The sequence below is a fragment of the Felis catus genome, chromosome D1, assembly GCF_018350175.1.
Source record: "Felis catus isolate Fca126 chromosome D1, F.catus_Fca126_mat1.0, whole genome shotgun sequence".
NCBI classification, from domain to species: domain Eukaryota; kingdom Metazoa; phylum Chordata; class Mammalia; order Carnivora; family Felidae; genus Felis; species Felis catus.
The window spans coordinates 88,489,302-88,508,127 of NC_058377.1; the positions used below are offsets into that span (position 1 = coordinate 88,489,302).

Genomic DNA, 18,826 nt, shown 5'->3' on the forward strand with positions numbered 1-18,826 from the left:
GAGCTTAGTTGTGCTTGAAGGGAGAGTAGTTAGAAGAGGAAGATGCGAAGAGATTGAGGTGTTAATTTTGGAAAGTGTGACTCTGTCAAGCTGTGCTGGTCACGTGTCCTGGTCCTATCCAGGCCTTGGGTGTCACAAAATGCAAAACAGCAGGTAACCAAATAGCATTTCCATGGAAAGAGCCTTTGACCTCAGGTGCTGTGTGCAGGTGAGAGACTGAGCACTCACAGAAAGAGAAGGAGGGTGAGAGTGGGGAGGAAGGGGGGCATCTTTAGCCTGTGATACCTAAAACAATGGGCCACTGGAAATTTCCAGGACTGGATTACCGACCAGCCCCACTGCTGGCATGTCTCAGGAACCTGAGACCGGGTTGATCCCCAATTCAACTGGCTCTGTTTTAAAATTCCCATAACCATTTTGGGGGGGAGTCAAGCCCAATGGAATAGGGAGATGGTGATCAGTGGAAGTCGTGAAAGACAGATGGCTAAGTCCTGGGGAACAAGGAGGCAGAATTCAGCATTGTAGGAATCACGCATAGAATAACTGGCAAAAGTAGCCCTTTACATGTGTTATCTAACTTAATCCCCTTCATTACCCATCACAGTTAGTACTGTTCTAGTCCGCATTTAACAAATGAGGAAGTGAAAGCTCGGAGAGGTCAAGTCACTCGGCCAAAGTCACGCAACTGCAAGTGGCATATGGAACGAAAACTGACGTCTCGCTGACTTACGACCAAAATGCTGAGTAGAACCTGCTTCGGCAGGGCAGGGCTCACCTTGGGGGTGGAGGATGCTGTCATGGATTGCTGGATATGATAGAGGCCGGTTTTCATTTTCTGTCTTGAAAAAGGATCTATTTCTGTCCCCTTGTAGGGCAACACGAAGACCCACAAGTTCCGTTTTTCAACCACATGGCTGATTTTTGTATATTTGACTTTCTATTACACTCCCAACAGTGTGATCAGAGCCCTCCTCCCACCTTTTTTGAGAATATTGGATTAATGGTGGGGAATAGCATTGGGGTCTTTGGCATGGACTTCGGAGGGAAGAGAGGTAAGAAGGTTGTGTGCTGTGCTGGTCAGGATGGGGGAGGTTTTTACTTTTAAAATTCTAATTGGGTCCCCGGTGGCCTGGTGGAGCCTCTAGATCTCCAAGTCTTTTTTTTTTTTTTGTAAGTTTATTTATTTTGAGAGAGAGAGAGCATGTGCACAGACACATACAAGCAGGGGAGGGGCAGAGAGAGAGAAGGAGACAGAGAATCCCAAGCAGGCTCTGCACTGTCAGCACGGAGCCCGGCTGGGGGCTCGATCGTGTGAACTGTGAGCCGAAATCAAGAGTTGGCGCTTAACCGACTGAGCCACCCAGGCGCCCAGGCCTCCAAGTCTTTGAGGTTATGACCCACTGCTCTATAAACTAGTCAGCCCTTGGCCTTCATGTTGCCTCTCCAGACTGTAATTATCTCTGCCACGGGTTGCTGTTCAGCAGGGAGATGCTCTTTCTTAGTCCCTGGGGATCCCTGTCACTCTCGGGCTCAGGTGTGCTTATCAGGAGTGGGGAACCCCTCGCTATCATCTGGGAGGACAATGCAGTTAGGAGAGGAGGGAACGTGCTCCCACGAGAAGTGCTCCCACGAGAAGTGCTCCCACGGGAAGTGCTCCCACGAGAAGTGCTCCCACGGGAAGGTGCTCCCACCGCGAGGGCCCTCCCACGTGAGGAGATGGCCCCTCTTTCCAGGCACATTTCAGGAACGGTGGGGCTGAGAACGGTGGGAGGGAGGACGCGACCACAGGGAGGCTGTGAGTTGGGCACGTTCACGTGCGTCATCCCATGGAAAGCTGTGCAGTACGTGCTGCAGGAGACAGCGGACAGGGGTGAGGAGGGAGAGAGAGGGGGAGGGCAAGGTTCCTGGACAGCCTGGGTTCAGACCCAGGCTCTGTCACTTGCTAGCTGTGTGACTTCAGCCCAATTTCCTAAGTTCCCCAAGCCTCTATCTCCTCGACCGTAAAACAGATTAAAATAGTGACCTCATCGGTGGTCTGGGTGGCTCAGTCGGTTGAGTGTCCGATTCCTGATTTTGGCACAGATCATGATCCCAGGGGCATGGAATTGAGCCCCGAGTTGGCCTCCAAGCTGGGAGTGGAAACTGCTTAAGGTTCTCTCTCTCTCCCTCGGTCCCTCTCCCCTGCTCGCGGGCTCTCTCTCTCTCAAAAAAGACAAACAGTGACTTCACCAAAGAGTTTTTGGGAAGAGTCGCTACAAAGATGCATGTATCATGCTTAGCTTAGTATGGGTATTCCGTGAGGGGTGATGCATCGGCTGATGATGCTGGGACGAAATTCACACCCATTTTACAGATGGGAGAAGTGAGCCTCAGGTTGCCCCAAGTGGCATAGCTAGTAAGTGGTAGAGTTGAGATGAAAATTGTCTAAGTCAGGAACCCTTGCCTCTGTGATGGACAGCCTGCGGGAAGGGGTCTGTGTGTTGAGGACTGAAAAACAATCTGTTCGAACTACAGTGGCTCATTGGCGTGGGTTGGTTCTCTGTCCTCTCCTCGGTCTGAAGCTGGGAGAATGTAATGAGATTATGTAAATATCTATTCGGGGTTTGGGGAAACCCAACAGGGTTCAGGGTAAGCCATCCCCCAGCAAGCAAGGGCTCACATGCCAATTCTCCTTCCTTTCAAGGCTGATCAGATTGCTCTGTGCCCAGTCAAATGCCAGTTTCCTTCTACGTGTGGTGGGGAGAACAGCAGTCAGCTCCTGCCCAGGCACGGGGAGAGGATGCTTCCTACATAGGGGTAGGTGGTGGTTAGGAATCTAGGTTCTGAGGTCAGGCAGCCTTGGTTTTTGTCTGTCCTTTCCAGAAGTGTGACCTTGGGCCCGTTACTAACCCTCTCTCAGCTCGTCCCTTCGTCCTTAAAATAGGGGATTACAATGAGGGGCTGTGTGAGGCTTAAGTGAGAAATTGCTGGTAAATAAAGTGCTTAGTATAGGGCACTTAGTAAGTGCTTAATAAAAAGAACAAGGCAGAGCTGAGTAGATGCCAGGTTTTTTACAGTGCTTTGCTAGCAAGTGTCTTGTTTCCTGCCCAGTCAGAGACCCTGGTGAGACTGTCTGTTTTGGCCACAAGAGCCTTGGCACATCGGTCTCCAAAAGAGATCCACTCAGTGGGCATCAACCAGCTCACAGGTCCTTTGGCCCCCCTGCAGCAACCCCTTTTTACTCTGCCATCTCCAAAGGTACTAACGGCAACCATTTATGGTGCGCTGGTGGCCCCCTAGACCTCCTACATTACTTCTTCAATCCCCACCTCAGCCCTGGGGCATAACATCATCTCCATTTGCAGATGAGATGGTGGTAACTGCCCAAGGACACAGCTGTTAGAGAAGAGCAGATTGGAGCACAATCGTTGTCACCTTCAGGTAGATTGACCAACCTTCCTGGGTTGTTTGGACCACGGGGTTTCAGTGCTAACCCTGAGGAAGTCTGGGAAGTCTGGGAAGTCTGGGATGGGTTGGTTAGCTTAGCCACAGCCTCTCTGTCAAGGCTTGGCAGTGGTTCTGGAAAAGAGCTGGGGGTGAGAGAGAGGAGAAGAGAGAGATGCAGGGAGAGAAAGGCAGCGGGAACTCTGCACTGTTTCTGGAAAGATCTCCAGGGCTTTTCCTGCTCCTGACAGTGTTCTCTGGGGTCCTTCTTCCCCGCAGTTGCTACTGGACTTTGCACAGAGGGACTCAATAGCTTCTGGGGATTTGATTTCCAGTGGGGATTAGAGTGGCCTGTGTCCAGAGGTGTCCCTCTCTGAGGCTTGAGGAGAGCAGTTGCGATGGCAGGAGGAGCCCCCGGGACCCGTGTACCTGACCTCAGGCCCCTGCGTGCCATGCACTGAATGACTTCTGGAGAGATGCTGAGCCTGGTGGGGTCATCAATTCGACTATCTTGTGTGCATCACATGTGACGCGGGGAGGATCTTAGGAGATACACGGAGGTACGAGTTTCTAAACCACCAGATACACAGGGTGTGGGGGTTAGACCACTGTTTCTAGACACGTGAGACTCGGCTCTGGGGTTTCAACCTCTGGGAACGGCCGATTCAACGTCCCGCTCCTTGAGAGGGGAGTCATGTCAGGCCTTTCTGGGAATAGGTCAGTGAAGACACTGTCTGCCTGGGTTCCCCAGGCTGGCTGGAGAAGGGGAAAGGCAGTACCCCAAAGTGGCCCCACGTGGCAGAATAGGAAACATGCTGCCATCTTGCTTAGAATGCCCATTCTGTGATGGCGGGAATGTTGCCTTTTCCTCCTCTTATGGCTGAATCCCCATTGCCTAGCACAGAGCCTGGGACATGGGAGAAGCTCAGTGTCCACTATCAAATGGTTCCGAGTATAGCTCTTCTTCAGCGTACTGTGGGGGGTACATCCGGGTAAACCTATTGTAAATTGAAAATATTAAGTCGACGACGCACTCTTTTGGCAGCCTGACCTGCCAAACATCCTAGCTTAGCCTAGCCCACCTTAAATGTGCTCAGGACACTTATGTATTAGCCCGCAGTTGGACACAATCATCCAACACAAGTCTAGTTTTATAACAAAGTATGGGATATTTCATGTAATTCATTGATTACTCTACTGAAAGTGACAAGCGGGGATGGCTGTGTGGGTGCAGAAGGGTTGTGAGCGTATGGGTTGTTGGCCCTCGTGATCGCGTGGCTGACGGGGAGCTGCGGCTGCCCAGCCTCCCGAGAGGATGGCACCCCGTGTCACTAGCCCGGGAGGAGACCTGAATTCAGAATTCGAAGTATGTATGGTTTCTACTGAACGTGTACCACTTTCGCACCATCGTGAAGTTAGGTCGAATAGCTAGGTCGAACCACGGTAACTTGGGGACCATCCGTACAAACTGTCCTGGGAGATTTCATTTCTGATGCAGCAGCTGTTCAAAGCGGAATGGGGAAAACGAGTTGCGTTTCACCGGGCAAAGACGGGGAAGGGTGGTCCGAGTGGCGGGGCAAGCGGGAAGCTGGGAAGCACGTGACACACGTATGTGGACGTGAGGTGGGTCCACCGTGTCTGGGATGCACCCCGTGAAGTATGGTCGGGGACCAGGGGACTTAAGGCATGGGTGGAGACCTTGGAGGGCCGGTAAGCGGCCTGCCCCGCCCCCAGGGAGTTAGGACTACCCGTCTTTAAGCCATCGTTTCTCAAATTTCAGTCACCTACATGTCCTGAACACTATTTTCGCCATGTCTGTGTACCCGCCTATTTGTCGTCTTGCTTCCTACCCTCTGTAGGTGCACTGCCCTCCGAGGAGCACCTCTAGGGACTGCAGAACTGGCAAAGATTTTTGAATACAGAAACGATCTAGTGGCTTTCTGAGAAGCTGCAAACATAAAGAATGGGAGTGTGTGTATACAATTCTGGTACGGTTATGACTGAAATGGTAAGTAGTACCAAGGTGAGTTTCTGGGGAATTTCACAGTCTCTGTATGGGCACTAGGATAAAACACACAGGACCTGCTCTCTGCCTCTTTCTTTCTTGTGCCACCCTGTTTTCCTAGCAACTCAGCCCTCCTGCCTAATGCTCGCTGCTAACAGCTCTGGGGGCCGGAGAAGGAGCACAGTTGGAGGCGCGGATGGTCCACTCCGAGGGGGGCTGTGGGCCGTGCCATGACCCGTGGGGGGTCCGGATACCTCTTGATTGTATCCACAGTGTTGTGGCTTCCTAGCCTCGTCTTACCTGGCTGTTCAAAGAATGTTTCCCCCAGCCAAGGCTCAAGTTCACAGAGCATTGACCCATCCCCTAACAGGCTTATTTTCCCTAGCTGTGCATTTAGCTTCCAAGTTAAGGTGACCTGCCAAGCTGGAAAGAAAACGGATCAGCAAAAAGTAGACATTTGCCAAGGCTACCCCTCCTCCACCACAACCACACACAATTGTGAGACCTAGGGTTGGCCTCCCTGAGTCTTTCTGCTCCGGTGGCTTTGGGAACTCGGAGAAGCACAGACTGGTGAGTTAGAGGACTATGAACCTTGCGGAGACTTTGAAGTCTTTTGGAAAAAGTCCATCAACACCAATCTTTGCTATTGATGGAGAATGTCACCGGCAAGATGACCGTGACTTTCTCACACAGTTGTCTTGTCAGGAGTGGTTCCTGTCCCTGGCCCTCCGTATCCCATTCTTTCTAGCATAACAGAACTCAGTGGCCTCCACGTTTTCCACTGTAAGGAAGTGGGTAGACTGTGGCTGGTCCCTTTCACAGCAGGGCTGTCCTCCCTGACAGAGAAGTTTTCAGATGAACCGACAGTGCAGATTTTTGGTTCAGTTTGCAAAGAAGGAGTTCCTTCTTTCAGTTTTACTGTATACCCACCTACATAATATTTTTTGGTTCTCAGAATTTCAGAGCCATTAACCTCCAACCTTAAATCAGGATTCTCATAAAACTTTCCTGGGGCACCGTCATAAAAGAAACTAGGTCTCAAAATATGACTGTTTGGTATGCTGTCCTCGTCCAGGAAGACAGATTGACTAATTTCAAACCCTGAACTCACATGTAGTTGCTAAGAATGGGGGTGGGGGAGAAATAGGGGAGAAAAATCACAGATATGCCATGATACATGAGGGAAAATTTCATCTGGATTTCCCCCAAATATGGAATTATTCAGAAATAATTCCAAGGGCTTCTCTCTTGACATTCCACCAATGTGTGGATGCACATGTTTTGAGTGGACCGAATGGATAATTTCTTAATGCAAATATGTCTTTTGCACAGTTCCAATGGATGCGCTTGTCATCTCTCAGATATCGTTTCCAGGGGGTGTCTTGATATGCTCTTTCCAGAGGCGTGACCAGATCCAGAATCCTTAATTTCTATCTGAAATACATTTAGGGCAGAATCTGGTGGATTAGCATTTCGTGTAACCTTGAGACGCTCTCAATTGCTTATGAAGAACGGGGATGGAAGAAACTAGAAATTGGTGGCAATTTGTACCCTCAACTAGATTCCACTCAGTCTTCACATTTGATGCCTTTATCATCACACTGACTCTTTGATCTATCCCTCTGTCATTGCTGGACCCAGATGCCTACGATCCTCTCGCTGTGGTATGCAGCCTGCCCAGTGCTATTAAGCCTGGTGGGTGGAAGAGTGACCTTTCTATCAAAAGAATCTCATGATTTCCCAGGCAAGACCAACTCACAACCTTTCCAATGGGTTTCCCCTCAATTCTTATTCTGAGCATTTAGCTCTTTAAGTATTTGACATTGAAGGGCAGGGGCAGAAGGTTGTCATATTAAGATCCAGACCTGTCTGCCTATTTTATACTTCTTTCACTTCCACTTTACCATCCCAATCTTCCAAGAAACAGTCACATTTCCAACAACCTTCCAGAAAGGAGCTCAGTTTTCCATGCCTAAGTAAGGTATTATAGTCCAAATTTCAACAAGCGGTTAAGCTTCTGTTTTTTGGCAGAGGGTTGTGGTTAGGAGATCTTGTTTAGGAATGACACTGACTTTGGCCTGAGCTCCCGTCATTGGTTTTACTGTGTGACCTTGGTCGAACTGCTTTTCAGGCTTATGAGGCTTAGTTTTCCTAATCTGTAAAGGAAGAAGAGTAATAGCCCTTTTCTGATGGAATTTCATGAGGATTAAACGAGGAGGTGCAAATTAAACTCTTAGGCCAGTGACTAGGATAGGACATGGCTAAAACTTCGTAAAGGTGAGTAGTCATTTTTACTCTGTCTTTCCTAAGACTTTTCCAGTTTCACTCCCTTCTCCCCTTTTGTCTTTTGAAACATGGAGAGTTCATTTTCTGACCACTGTGTGTGACCTCCTATGTCACTAAGGGGATCGCTTAAGATTCAAGCTTCATACTTCGAGGAGACAGTAAACATTTCCTGAGAGCCCACCATGTGCCGGGCACTTTGCTAATGCCTTATACAGTTTCTCACTTAATCCCCTACAGCTCGCCGAGAAGTTAATATTCCCAATGACACAGACAGGGCAACTGAGACCAAAAGTTTAAATAGATGTGATAAGGTTGTCCTCGCTCCCTCTCTATCACACCAGGCTGCTCCCGAGGAAGCTGAGCCATCTTGTTTTTCTAGGGTAAGAGAGCAGGTTCTGAGCACTCCCAGTCTTCCAAAGCCACAGGCTCTCCCAAATAAGTAGGCATTTAGATGGTGATTTTATACGTTTCTCCTTGGGTCTGAGAGTTTGCTGTCTCTCATGGTCCCTGGGTGAAAGAGACCAGGCACCGAGACCTTCACCGGAGGTTGGCTCCACCAAAATATCCCTTAAATGGTAGAAACCCAGTCTTCTGGTTTACCATCTGTAGAATAATATGGGAGCCTACAACACATGAATAGATCATGATGAATGAAGAGCTGATTATTGTCTCTGCTATCACCCACCCACCTACCCGATTTGGTAGGTGTGGGGAGGAACCGCTGAGTTGGGAGGGTGGTTCTGATGCTCCAGTGGCTTAGAGGAAGGAGCGGAGTCGGAAGGAAGGTCTAGTGGAGAGATCTGTGCATCCGGTGGATGTGGGGAAGGGCAACGGATTAGGGGCGGCGCCAGCTCTGTCACCCCCAACCCACACACAGCAGTGTCTCTTCGTTCTGTGTTCTGTTTGGGGGCTCCATGGGAGTGGAAAATGAGTTACCATGCTACAATAATAAACTAATATGTAAACACACCTGCTATAATTATAAGAAACTTCTCCAGACCAAAAAAGAAGAAAATACTGGCTGCCGGAAGGTTTCCTGGGAGGGGCCAACGTTTGCCTTGTCTTCTCTCCTGCTCTGAGACTGAGAAATGTGCCTTCTTGAAGACCCCGCTGAGAGGACTGTTCAGACACTAAAGCAGTTTGGTTCAAGAACCAAAGTGCCTATCTCCACAGTAAAGTTGGCACTGAGTGTAGAGCAATTTGTGAGGAAAGATAAGGCATGATAAGCACGATACAGTGAAGAAACAGAGCAGGGTGATTTAAGTTAGGCAAGACGGACTTGAGAATAATCAAATATGAAAGGGGAGTTCTGAAACCTCATTGTCGGTGCATAGCTGAGACTGGGGACATGTTCTGATGCCCGAGGGGTATCTGTGTGTGTGTGCGCACGTGCATGCATCTATGAAATGGGTCCTTCTTTCCAGAAATGGTGAGCCGCCCTCCCCCACTCCAGCACGACACCTGCCCGCCACCTCAAGCAGTTCAGTGGTAGGTGCCATTGGTGTAGGATTTGCTCAGCACGTAGGCACGGATGTGATGGCAAAGGGCATGATCAGGGGTGCCACACAAATCGGTTAGGACAGCTGTCAGTGCCAGACCTCCCACATAGAACTCAGAGGCCACCTTCAGAGCCCAGAAAGCTTCTCCTCAGGGGATTTGAAGATTCTCCAGGTATCTAATCTAAGTCAAAAAGTAAGGATTTTGGAAACGTGGCGTTTAGAGGAGCGTAGGGTAAGAGGGAAGATGGCATTTATTAATCCTAGTGCCTTATTTGACACCAGCCAAGGTAATTGATGGTAATGTTCTGCTCTCTGGAACCTCCTCTCCACCACCGGACAGGGGTTCTCATTGCTGTCAGTCCTACAGTAATGCTCTTGTGCGGCTCTCGCTAAATAGTTGTCAGGTTCTGCCCTGAAGGTAACTCCATGTCATCAAGAGGGGATGATGGACAGAAACATATACAAACACACACTTGCTTTCAAAAATAAATACAGGGGGCCTCTAGTTAAAAGGTGCTGTGTAAAGTAAGCAAGCATCCTGTTTCTTGCAAAGCAAGCACAGAACTCTCATTAACCTCATAACCACAGCCCGTGTTGATATTAAGACTCAGACCCCTTAGGGCTTGATACTTGGCTTAGAGAGATTCTTTGTCTTGGCCTTGATTTAGGAAGTAAGGTCCCTTGAGGTTCTTTGGTTCTATGTCTACGACAAGAGGTGAGTCTTCTAGTAGACAACCCAACTGAACTCAGGGTCGCCGTGCTATCGCACACGATGTGGTCTTTTCCTCTGGGGGGAACGAGCAATGGGACTTGATTCAAGTGTCTTTGTGCAGATCTGGGACAGGGATAGGGCCTTGGCCTGCAGGGGAGACCAGGAAGAATAATTGGGTCTGTAGGGCTGGTTCCTGTTCCCAAAATTATCTTGATCTTGACCTGAGGGCAGCCTGTGTTGCCTCACTTTCTCTTATGTGAGAGAAACACTCTGTAAATCCCAGGCAAACAGCTCTCCCTCATCACTTCATTCACATCCCCACGTCTTTGTCAGTCTCCCAGGGAGTCCCGGGAGCATAGAATGAATGGAATCTGTGCTAGGATTGAAGGTCTGACGTGACAGTGAGACCCTTGGCTGATTCTTCCTCAAGAAGGTTATGACTTTTAGGAAACAAATGATGTATCCATATAAGAGCTCTGGTGCACTTGATGTTGTGTGTTTACACTTTTAAATTTCTTGTCTGTGAGAGACATGCTCGATATATTTGAAACTGTTGCAATAGAAGGTCTCAGCATTAAATCCAATTTTTAGCATTCTCAGTTAAAAATCGGGACTTCTATCATTTTTTTCTATCTATCTATCATTCATCTATCTATCTATCTATCTATCTAATCATCAATCCACCATCTATCATTCATCTTCTTTGACGCAAGTGCTGTCTTGTTGAAGCTGACCATAGATTGAAGGAATTTCTCTCTGGACTTAACATGCCTAAAAATCTAGCTTCCCTTCTTTTCTTTTTCTTTCTTTCTTTCTTTCTTTCTTTTTTTTTTTTTTTTTTTTTTTTTTTGAGAGGGGAGGTGTTGTTTTTGTTTTTGTTTTTCTTCTAGAAGTTTTGACTAAGACCCAAGTAAAGAAAAGAACCAATACTTAATAAGAACCCACTAAGTCCCAGACACGTTGTCAGGTACTTTATATACATAAAGACTCCACAAATAAAATGGCTTGTGAGTATGAAGTGACATCTCTCCATCCCCTTCCACCGCCATTCCCAAACGACCCTGGTCAGGAATGCCTTAATGGAGCAGTCCTTTGATCTAAAATAGGCAGAAGAGTGGATAAAGGAATGGAGACGTAACTGGAACTCTTCAGCCAGAAACGAAAGGGACTGTAAATTCTAAGTAGTTGGGACTGGATCGGAGAGCCACATCATTTTGGGGTTTGCTTTTGAAATGTGCCACCACCTCTTGACCACACAACCTCTGCCTGCCACCTACCCCACCACTGTCTCAGGTTAATCTCAGGCAAAATTGTAAAGAAGGCCAAGTTTACTTCCTGGAGTCACACTGGTACTAATAACAGCCCACAGTAACCACCTCCCCTAACGTGTGCGCACGCGCGCGCGCACACACACACACACACACACACACACACAGGCACCCATGCAAATACCCTGTAGTGGGTGGTGGTGCTACTTCAGACTGCTCCTGATTCATCTCTCAAGCAAAACGTCACCAGCCTATTCCCTCAGGGCCCTGCTCTCAGATCTGGAGCTGATAGACTAATTGGGGCTAATGTGATAATGGGCAGTAATGACATTTACTGTTTTTATCAGACATTTGAATTTTAACAGGGCCCTTGGGAAATGCACAGGTTGACAATAGGGGACAGTGGCAAGTTTGGTGAAGGCTAGGAGGCCAAGGGGCTTTTCAGGGCCTGCCTAAATTGCACTCCCCAAACCTTTAAGACCTTTGAGACCCGCCTGAGTTCCACGACCCTCCCCAATCCACCCCTGCTCTCCCACTGAGTTTTTCCCATATTCAAAAACCTCTGCATTCGTGTTATGTGAACTAGGAACACGGGCGAGAAAGGAATATGGCTACCACTCACTCACCATTTCACCTGAGTAGGACCACCGCGTACTTTTTGTTCTATTCCGTCTTTGCCCACGTGCAGACTTTCTTTTTTATACAAGGAACTTCTTGGTTTTGATCACAAAATCTTTGTGTCTTTGCCAAAACTCAATTTCCCTTTTCTTTCCCACAAAGGGGCGTTCTGATGAGTTGAAGAAATTTGCTTGGACGCTTAGCTCATGCCAGGTCAGTGTCAGTGTCCAGGAAGGCTCAGGAGAGAAAGTTAATGGTTAGGGGATGGTATTTTTCCTTGCCAGGGGCCATCACTCACTTACACAGTGGAAGTACATTTGTGACCCAGTGAAGCAGGCCCTTGGCCCAGGGAGACAGGGCCGCAAGGACACTTGAAATCTATAGCTCCTCTCCGGGATTCTGCTTTTTCTTGTCCAAACTGCTCTCTGTCATTTCCAGTTTCAGCATCTTGGTCTTTTCCTCTCTAGCTCCTAGGGAGACGTCCGGGGAGCGTCAATAATATAGTAAAAAAAGACCATGTAAGTATCAAGAAAGAATAAGAACCTGGATAATCCACCAACTGGAAAGTCAGCTCTTGCATTGTCGAGAGTTGACTGTCCCACCTGAACAACTCAGATTCAACCCTCTCTCTCAGGACTCTCCCTTCAAACTTCCCAAAGCTCTTACCTGGGGCCAGGGGAGAGATTGGTTTTTCAAAGTCCATGGAAATTGCCAAGGGTCACTGTCAAAGAGACAGTCATGGCACCTGGAGAGAGCCGCTTCAGAATCTGGTACCTGCACAGCCAGGGCACTGATCTTGATGCCAAAGGAGAGTGGACTAAATACAGATTAGTACACGAGACAGGTGTTTAAGAGGCCCCCCCCCCCATCACTTCCTCCAGATTTGAACTTCTGCTTAGCTTGCTTTTACGCGCACCCTTCCCGATGGTGTTCTAGGGGAGCCAGCGCGGTGCTTTTCACCTGAAACAGCCTCTAAGCTGAAAAGAACAGTCACCAAATCAATTCCTCATCCATTAACAGGTTGTCTCTCTGTTCTTGAGACACAGGCATAACCTGGTTAGACCTGTTTTGTTTGAACACTAACGTGTGAGTTGGCCAAATGCAAATGAGCCGATGTTTGTAATCCTTTATTTTATTTTTTTAAAGAGCCCGGCGGCCAATCAGCAGAGGGGGAAGTGACTTAGGGAATTCCCGGTTGGTGGCTTATTGCTTAACATCCTACAAAATGATTTAAAATTATTGTCATATGCATTTATCTCCACTCTGATGAGGGCTCAGACGTGATATCTATCACCCCTGGTTCCCTATCCCTGTAGGAGCTGGTGTGAGTGCTACATGCTGCCTCCCCTCCATTAGCCACAGCTATTGGATTTCCCACCCAGAATCGTTAGGTAAATAAGGTAAGTCTTTATTTTTAAACCTTCTTTTGAATATGGAGTTCAAACACCTGAGTGGAAAGAGAAGCCTGCCTTGAAGCAGACAGATGAAAATAAAACAGACTCCCGGAGGCAGCTGGCAGGAAGTGAAGCTCGCCTCACCTGCGCTCACCTCACTGGGTCTTATTAGAATTTTATTTTGGAAGGCAGCCGGGCTTCTTTGGATATTATCTGTGAATTGGCTGCATTGAGTTCGGACTCCCAATCACTGTGGATTTAAAAGCCCCTTGGGTTCCCTCTGCGTGACAAAGCCATTTCCCTGGGCTGAGTTCTGAAACAAAAAGGAAGCTAGGGACAGGTGACCCTGATATAGCTCAATGAAAAGCTGGTTGGTTAAATAGCTGTTGGGGCTCGGAGCACGCATCCTCACTTTCGAGAGAGGTCTTCTGTCGGTAATTTTTCTGACTCATTGGTTGTAGGGAAAGGCAGATTTGTCTGTAATACGTTCTGCTGTTGGAAAATGGCTGGGAACGGGCAATGGCGCACACACCCACACTGGAGAAAGTGGTCGGGCAGTCCAGGTTGGCAAGGGCACTGGGGAGAAATGTACACCTAAAAATGGCTCTGTCCAGAAAAAAAAAAAAATTGGCAAAGAGTTTTGCCATATTGCAAGGGGACAGATTAACCCTTTGTTCGTGCCATAATGGGCTACTGAGACCAGACAGGCAGTTGTGAGTCAGCAGCACCAAATGCCTTCCAAAACAGGGACTCTTTTAATATTGTTTGGACACCATGGAGAAGTGTTGACCTCGGTGTGGATGGAACTGGGAACAATGGGGAATTAATCTTGTTGGTACATGACAACATGGTGTTGGGAAGTAACATTTTCACCATCTGTCTTTGAGCGGATTTAGTATATTCCCAGTGTAAGTGTCAGTAAGTGACTGGATTGAGAACTTTCCGATGGAAGGTCTAATTCAGGAATTGGTTCTGTAGGCATGGGTGTGAGGATGTGTTCAGATAGAGCCTTTCTGTGTGTAAACGGGTAGCCGGGGATCACGAGTGGTCATGTGCTAATTCCACGAGGTCGAGGGAAGCGCTAATTTCCAATAGGAAAGACGAAGTCATTAGGAAACGTCTCGTGGGCTAGAGACCCTACCAGAAAAAGGCTCTTAAAAGATTTCAAGAATAATTTTAATAACTGTATCTGGAGTTGCGGAAGGCTTCTTCGCTTGTCCTCTTTATGAGATCTAGAATTCCGAGGCTGTGAAATAATTCATCCATTCCATGTTCTTATAACACAAAGTTGTGTAGGGTGACATCTTTTCTACACCAACTGCTAATGGCTGATGTGGACAGCTTTTAAAAACAATGGGAACAGGAAATGAGGGTCTTTTGGAAGTCTGTGATCACATTTGAAAAAATTACAAATATAATGGAGACAATCCTTCTGCATGTGTCCGAAGTATTTTGCGGAGGCATTTTAAAAGAAGGTAACTTGGAGGGAGTAACGCTGCCGTGAGTTCTCTCGCGTTGTTGTTCAAGATGGCAGTGTTAGCCAGGCCCTTTCTAGGGTGACCGTGGGCAGGGCAATGAATTTGATTCAGGCCTCATATGTATGGAAGATCTAAAATTCAATTATATTTGTTCTTTTGTGTTAAAAAGCATCTAGTTGTTAAATTCAAACAATGTTGTTTTCATTATTTTTTTCCATTTTTTAATATATCGTGAGCTCCCCAAATGGAAACGCCTGGGGCCTTTCTGAACCTCTGTAAAGTCCTACACTCACACTTATAGTTCTGTGTTTATGCCCCCGTCAATTTACCTAGATCCTCTTTCAATATCTTTTTGACCCCTTGAGAGGCTGAGATAATGCATCCAATTAACTCATTGGAAACTGGAAGGAACTCATATCAGGTCCTAGGTCCAAACGTGAGTGCTCTGGGCCAAAGTTCACTTTCAGGAAGGACAATTTAGCTCTCTGCAATCTTGTGATATTTTATTTCCTCCTCGTCCTTCCCCGATCCCCTAAATTAGGGCATTTTAGCACTGGGCTGTGTTTTTCAGACCCCCTCGCTCTTCTGAAAGCCCAGTGTGAGAACCTTGCCTGATGTGAAAGCAAGCATAGACAGAGAGGTTTATACAAATCAGTAAAAAGCCAGTCTGTTCCCCTTTCTCCAGACGGAGGCATCCCCACACCCTTTCTAACAGATGTGATTTTCAAAGACCTGTGGGAGATGGGGTGGGGTGGATACCAAGAATGCTACGGCAGAACCTGCCAGCGCACTTGAGAAGCAGTGCCACAATTTTAAGGGACCAAATACAAACTTGGAACCTGATTTTCAGTGACACCTTTTTGCCGCTGTTTCAGCCTGTTTCTTTTGTTGACAGCTCTTTCTGGTAAAATGGAAGCGACAGTCATTTCTGTTGTGGGTGGGGCCCTGGTGGGGAGGCATTGACTCCACTTCAGGCTCTATGTTTAGAGACCATGAGTTCTCACCCTGGCTTTGTTCCTGAGTAACCGATGAAGTGCGGTGGCTTTCGGCTTGGGTAAACTGAGTCCGTGGGGGGGGGGGGGGATTGTCATCTGAAGACAGAGGCAGGAAGGCAGCCATATCTTGCCAGTGTTCTCTTAAATCTGTTGCTGAATAACTGAGGAGATGAGGAAGATACTAAATTTTTCTTAATGTTTTCTTATCTAATTAAAAAAAATTTTTTTTAATGTTTATTTATTTTTTGAGACAGAGAGAGACAGAGCATGAGCAGGGGAGGGGCAGAGAGAGAGGGAGACACAGAACCTGAAGCAGGGTCCAGGCTCTGAGCTGTCAGCACAGAGCCCGACGCGGGGCTCGAACTCACGAACTGTGAGATCATGACCTGAGCCGAAGTTGGACACTTAACCGACTGAGCCACCCAGGCGCCCCTCTAATTTTTAATAGTATGATTTTAAATTATATGATCTGTTTTAAGGTACAGGCTCTTGCTAGAAATAGGTGACTATTCTGTTTGTTTCAATTGAACAGGGTTTTAAAGGGCCAGACTCTTAGGTTATGCAGGAAACAGTGCAGTGGGGAGAATGGCTCCCGCAGCAGCTAATATTAGGATGAGAGGTATGTTCAGGCCAAATGGCATTGATGTCAGGAAGCCGAGATGTGCTGGAATAGAAATGTCCACAGATCCCTCAGAGTTATTTGACAAAAAGTTTATTGGACTTCGGTGGGGCGGGGTGGGGGGGGGGGTGGCGGATAGGATATTTCTTTAAGAATCTTCCCTGAAGAATTTCAGACTTACGCTTTTGAATGATTGGGGCACAGTGTGTACAAGGCAGTATACAGGACTGGAAGTCAGGAGACCTGGTTGTCTAGTCCTGGCAAAGCTGTGTGCCCAGACCCAGCACGCTCCAGCTTTCTGGGCTTCCATTTCCTCATTCAAACAAAGGAGTTTGAACCCGATTATCTTTAAGATGCATTTCCACCCTCAGATTCTGATGACCGGGAGAAAGCAGGTAAGCCTAGTGGTCAGGTGGTTTAGCTTGAGTGGCAGCAGCTGAGAAGGGGTGGGAGCTGCCCTCCTAAGGATGAGATGGGAAAGGAAGGCCGTAGGAGCCCTTCAATGGCTTCCTTAAGGTCTTCAGAACTTTGGCTGAGGGATGTGCTTGGTGGAGGTATTAAGATCGGATTCCTGGAGTCTTTATGAAGGGCGTTAGTATCTGTTCCCGTGGCAACGTCCCGTCTTTATCGATTCGCCTCATGTGTCCAAAGTTGGTGGGAGTATAGAAGTGGATGAAAACCACTTTGTGGCAGCCCGTGGACACAAGCAGGGACTCTAATGATATCTTCTGTAAAACACCAACGTGGCCTGCTGAAAGGTGAACATTCAGGCACCCGTGGAGTCTACTCCATTTGTGTGGTGCTGATCAGCTTGCTTGACTGATTGCCCATGGATGATTGGGTAAATTGGATGGATATGGACCCACTTGTTCTAGAGGAAGACCCAAGAGGTAATCAGAAGGGGAGTGTGGCTGGCCCAGCCACCGGGCAGCCAACCTGGAGACTTGGTGCTCTCAGAGGGCCTCAGCATGACTCTGGAGCAGCCGGAGCTTACAACAGGGTCAAGCAGAGTGGCCCATTTAAAGAGGCTCCAGGGGTTCTAATTGGCCTTGTTTTAAAAGAGACACCCTGTAAAATACCCCTTTGAAAATTGATTTCACTAGCACCTAACCACACTCTGTCTTTGGTTTGTTTTATGGGCTGGGCCCCCTGTTCTGGTTCATCGGATTCACATTACCTCTTCTCTTCCGATCTTTCCACACACCCTTGTCCTTAAAGCCTCCTTCTCTGTCCTTCTCAGAAGCATCTTCAACACTATTAAGAGTATCGGCCTATTTATTTAAAATATGGCCAGCATGGGGGCATTTGAACATGTTTTCGGAGGAAAACGAAGCCAAAAATAAAAAGAGAATGAAGTGCCTTCTATAATATTTTGATTATTATGCTTAATAGACCACCTGATTAAGCCCATTATTTTAACATAGCTACGTATTTTTACTTTTGTATGACCTTGTCTCGATGCACTTTTTTTTTTGAAGTTGATGTGATTGTGGTGAACTTAAAATTGCATCTTTTGTCCCTTCCACCTCACTCTATGTCATGGACACAAAATGAACAATCTTGGGGGCTGGGCTCTTATTGGCCCAACCGTGATATGAGAAATTTCCATCACCCTGCCAGCCCTTTCTCAGCTTGATACAAATTTCTTCTAACAGTCTATTGGCTCTTTCTTGGAATACGAAGGGGGTCTTCCATTTTTTGTGTATGACAACGGAGCTTGGACAATATGACTGTCTTGTGGAGATTATTTTGGGATCCTTCTCAGGAACCTTTCAAAACAAACCTCCCTCAATAGGGCAAATGATATATTTTGGTGGACACGGTAAGTGAGATCTGGAAGGTGAAGGCTATTTTCGGCACTGTCTTCATGGTGACTACTCACAAGACTTGTTTTGTCTTTGAAAGGGGCTTTAGATTTGGCCCCAAGTTCAGCCTCTGTCTCAGTTGTGTTCACTTAGAAACTCAGACAGCACTTAGCTCATCTTTCACCCAACTTAACTCCACCAGCCAGAAGGCTGTGGGTTGAGGAACACTGATGAAGAGTAGACTTTGACCACTTGTGTATCAGAACGGGCAGGAGGCTGTGAGTTTTTTGTTGCCTGGAAGCAGCTGGAATGTGGCACAGAGAACACCAGGTGTAGAGTCAGAGTACCTGGGTTCAAATGTGACCCTGCCACCGAGTAGCTGAGTGACTCTGGGTGAGTTATGCAAGCTCTAGACTCTAAGTTTCCTTTCTGGAAAATGAGGTTAATAACATCTGCACATGGCTATTGTGAGGATTAAATTAGAGCCGCCACCCCCCCCTCTATCTAAAAACACCTGGACAAATGCTTGTAAGTAAATAATTAGTAATTTGTGGAATGGAAATTGAGGCTCAGTCCTCAACAGGGGTGTTCTCAAAGACTCTTGACTGGGTGAGAGTGGATGGATAATTCTGGGATCTTGTTTTCAAAGTGATCAACATTGGTTTTGCACTTAGCCCATGGAAATAAATGCCATAGGGTTTTCACTGGAGAAGGCAGGCAGCAG

At 47.4% G+C, this 18,826-nt stretch overlaps 1 protein-coding gene across 1 annotated transcript in view; it reads left to right on the forward strand.

The window, feature by feature from the left end:
• Nucleotides 1-13,049: 13,049 nt before the first annotated feature.
• Nucleotides 13,050-18,826, forward strand: part of EHF (ETS homologous factor) — a 41,595-nt gene continuing 35,818 nt past the window's right edge. Inside the window, exon 1 of the mRNA XM_019812258.3 lies at nt 13,050-13,211. The gene's annotated coding sequence lies outside the window, so the exon portion shown is untranslated. The remainder of the gene's footprint in view (nt 13,212-18,826) is intronic.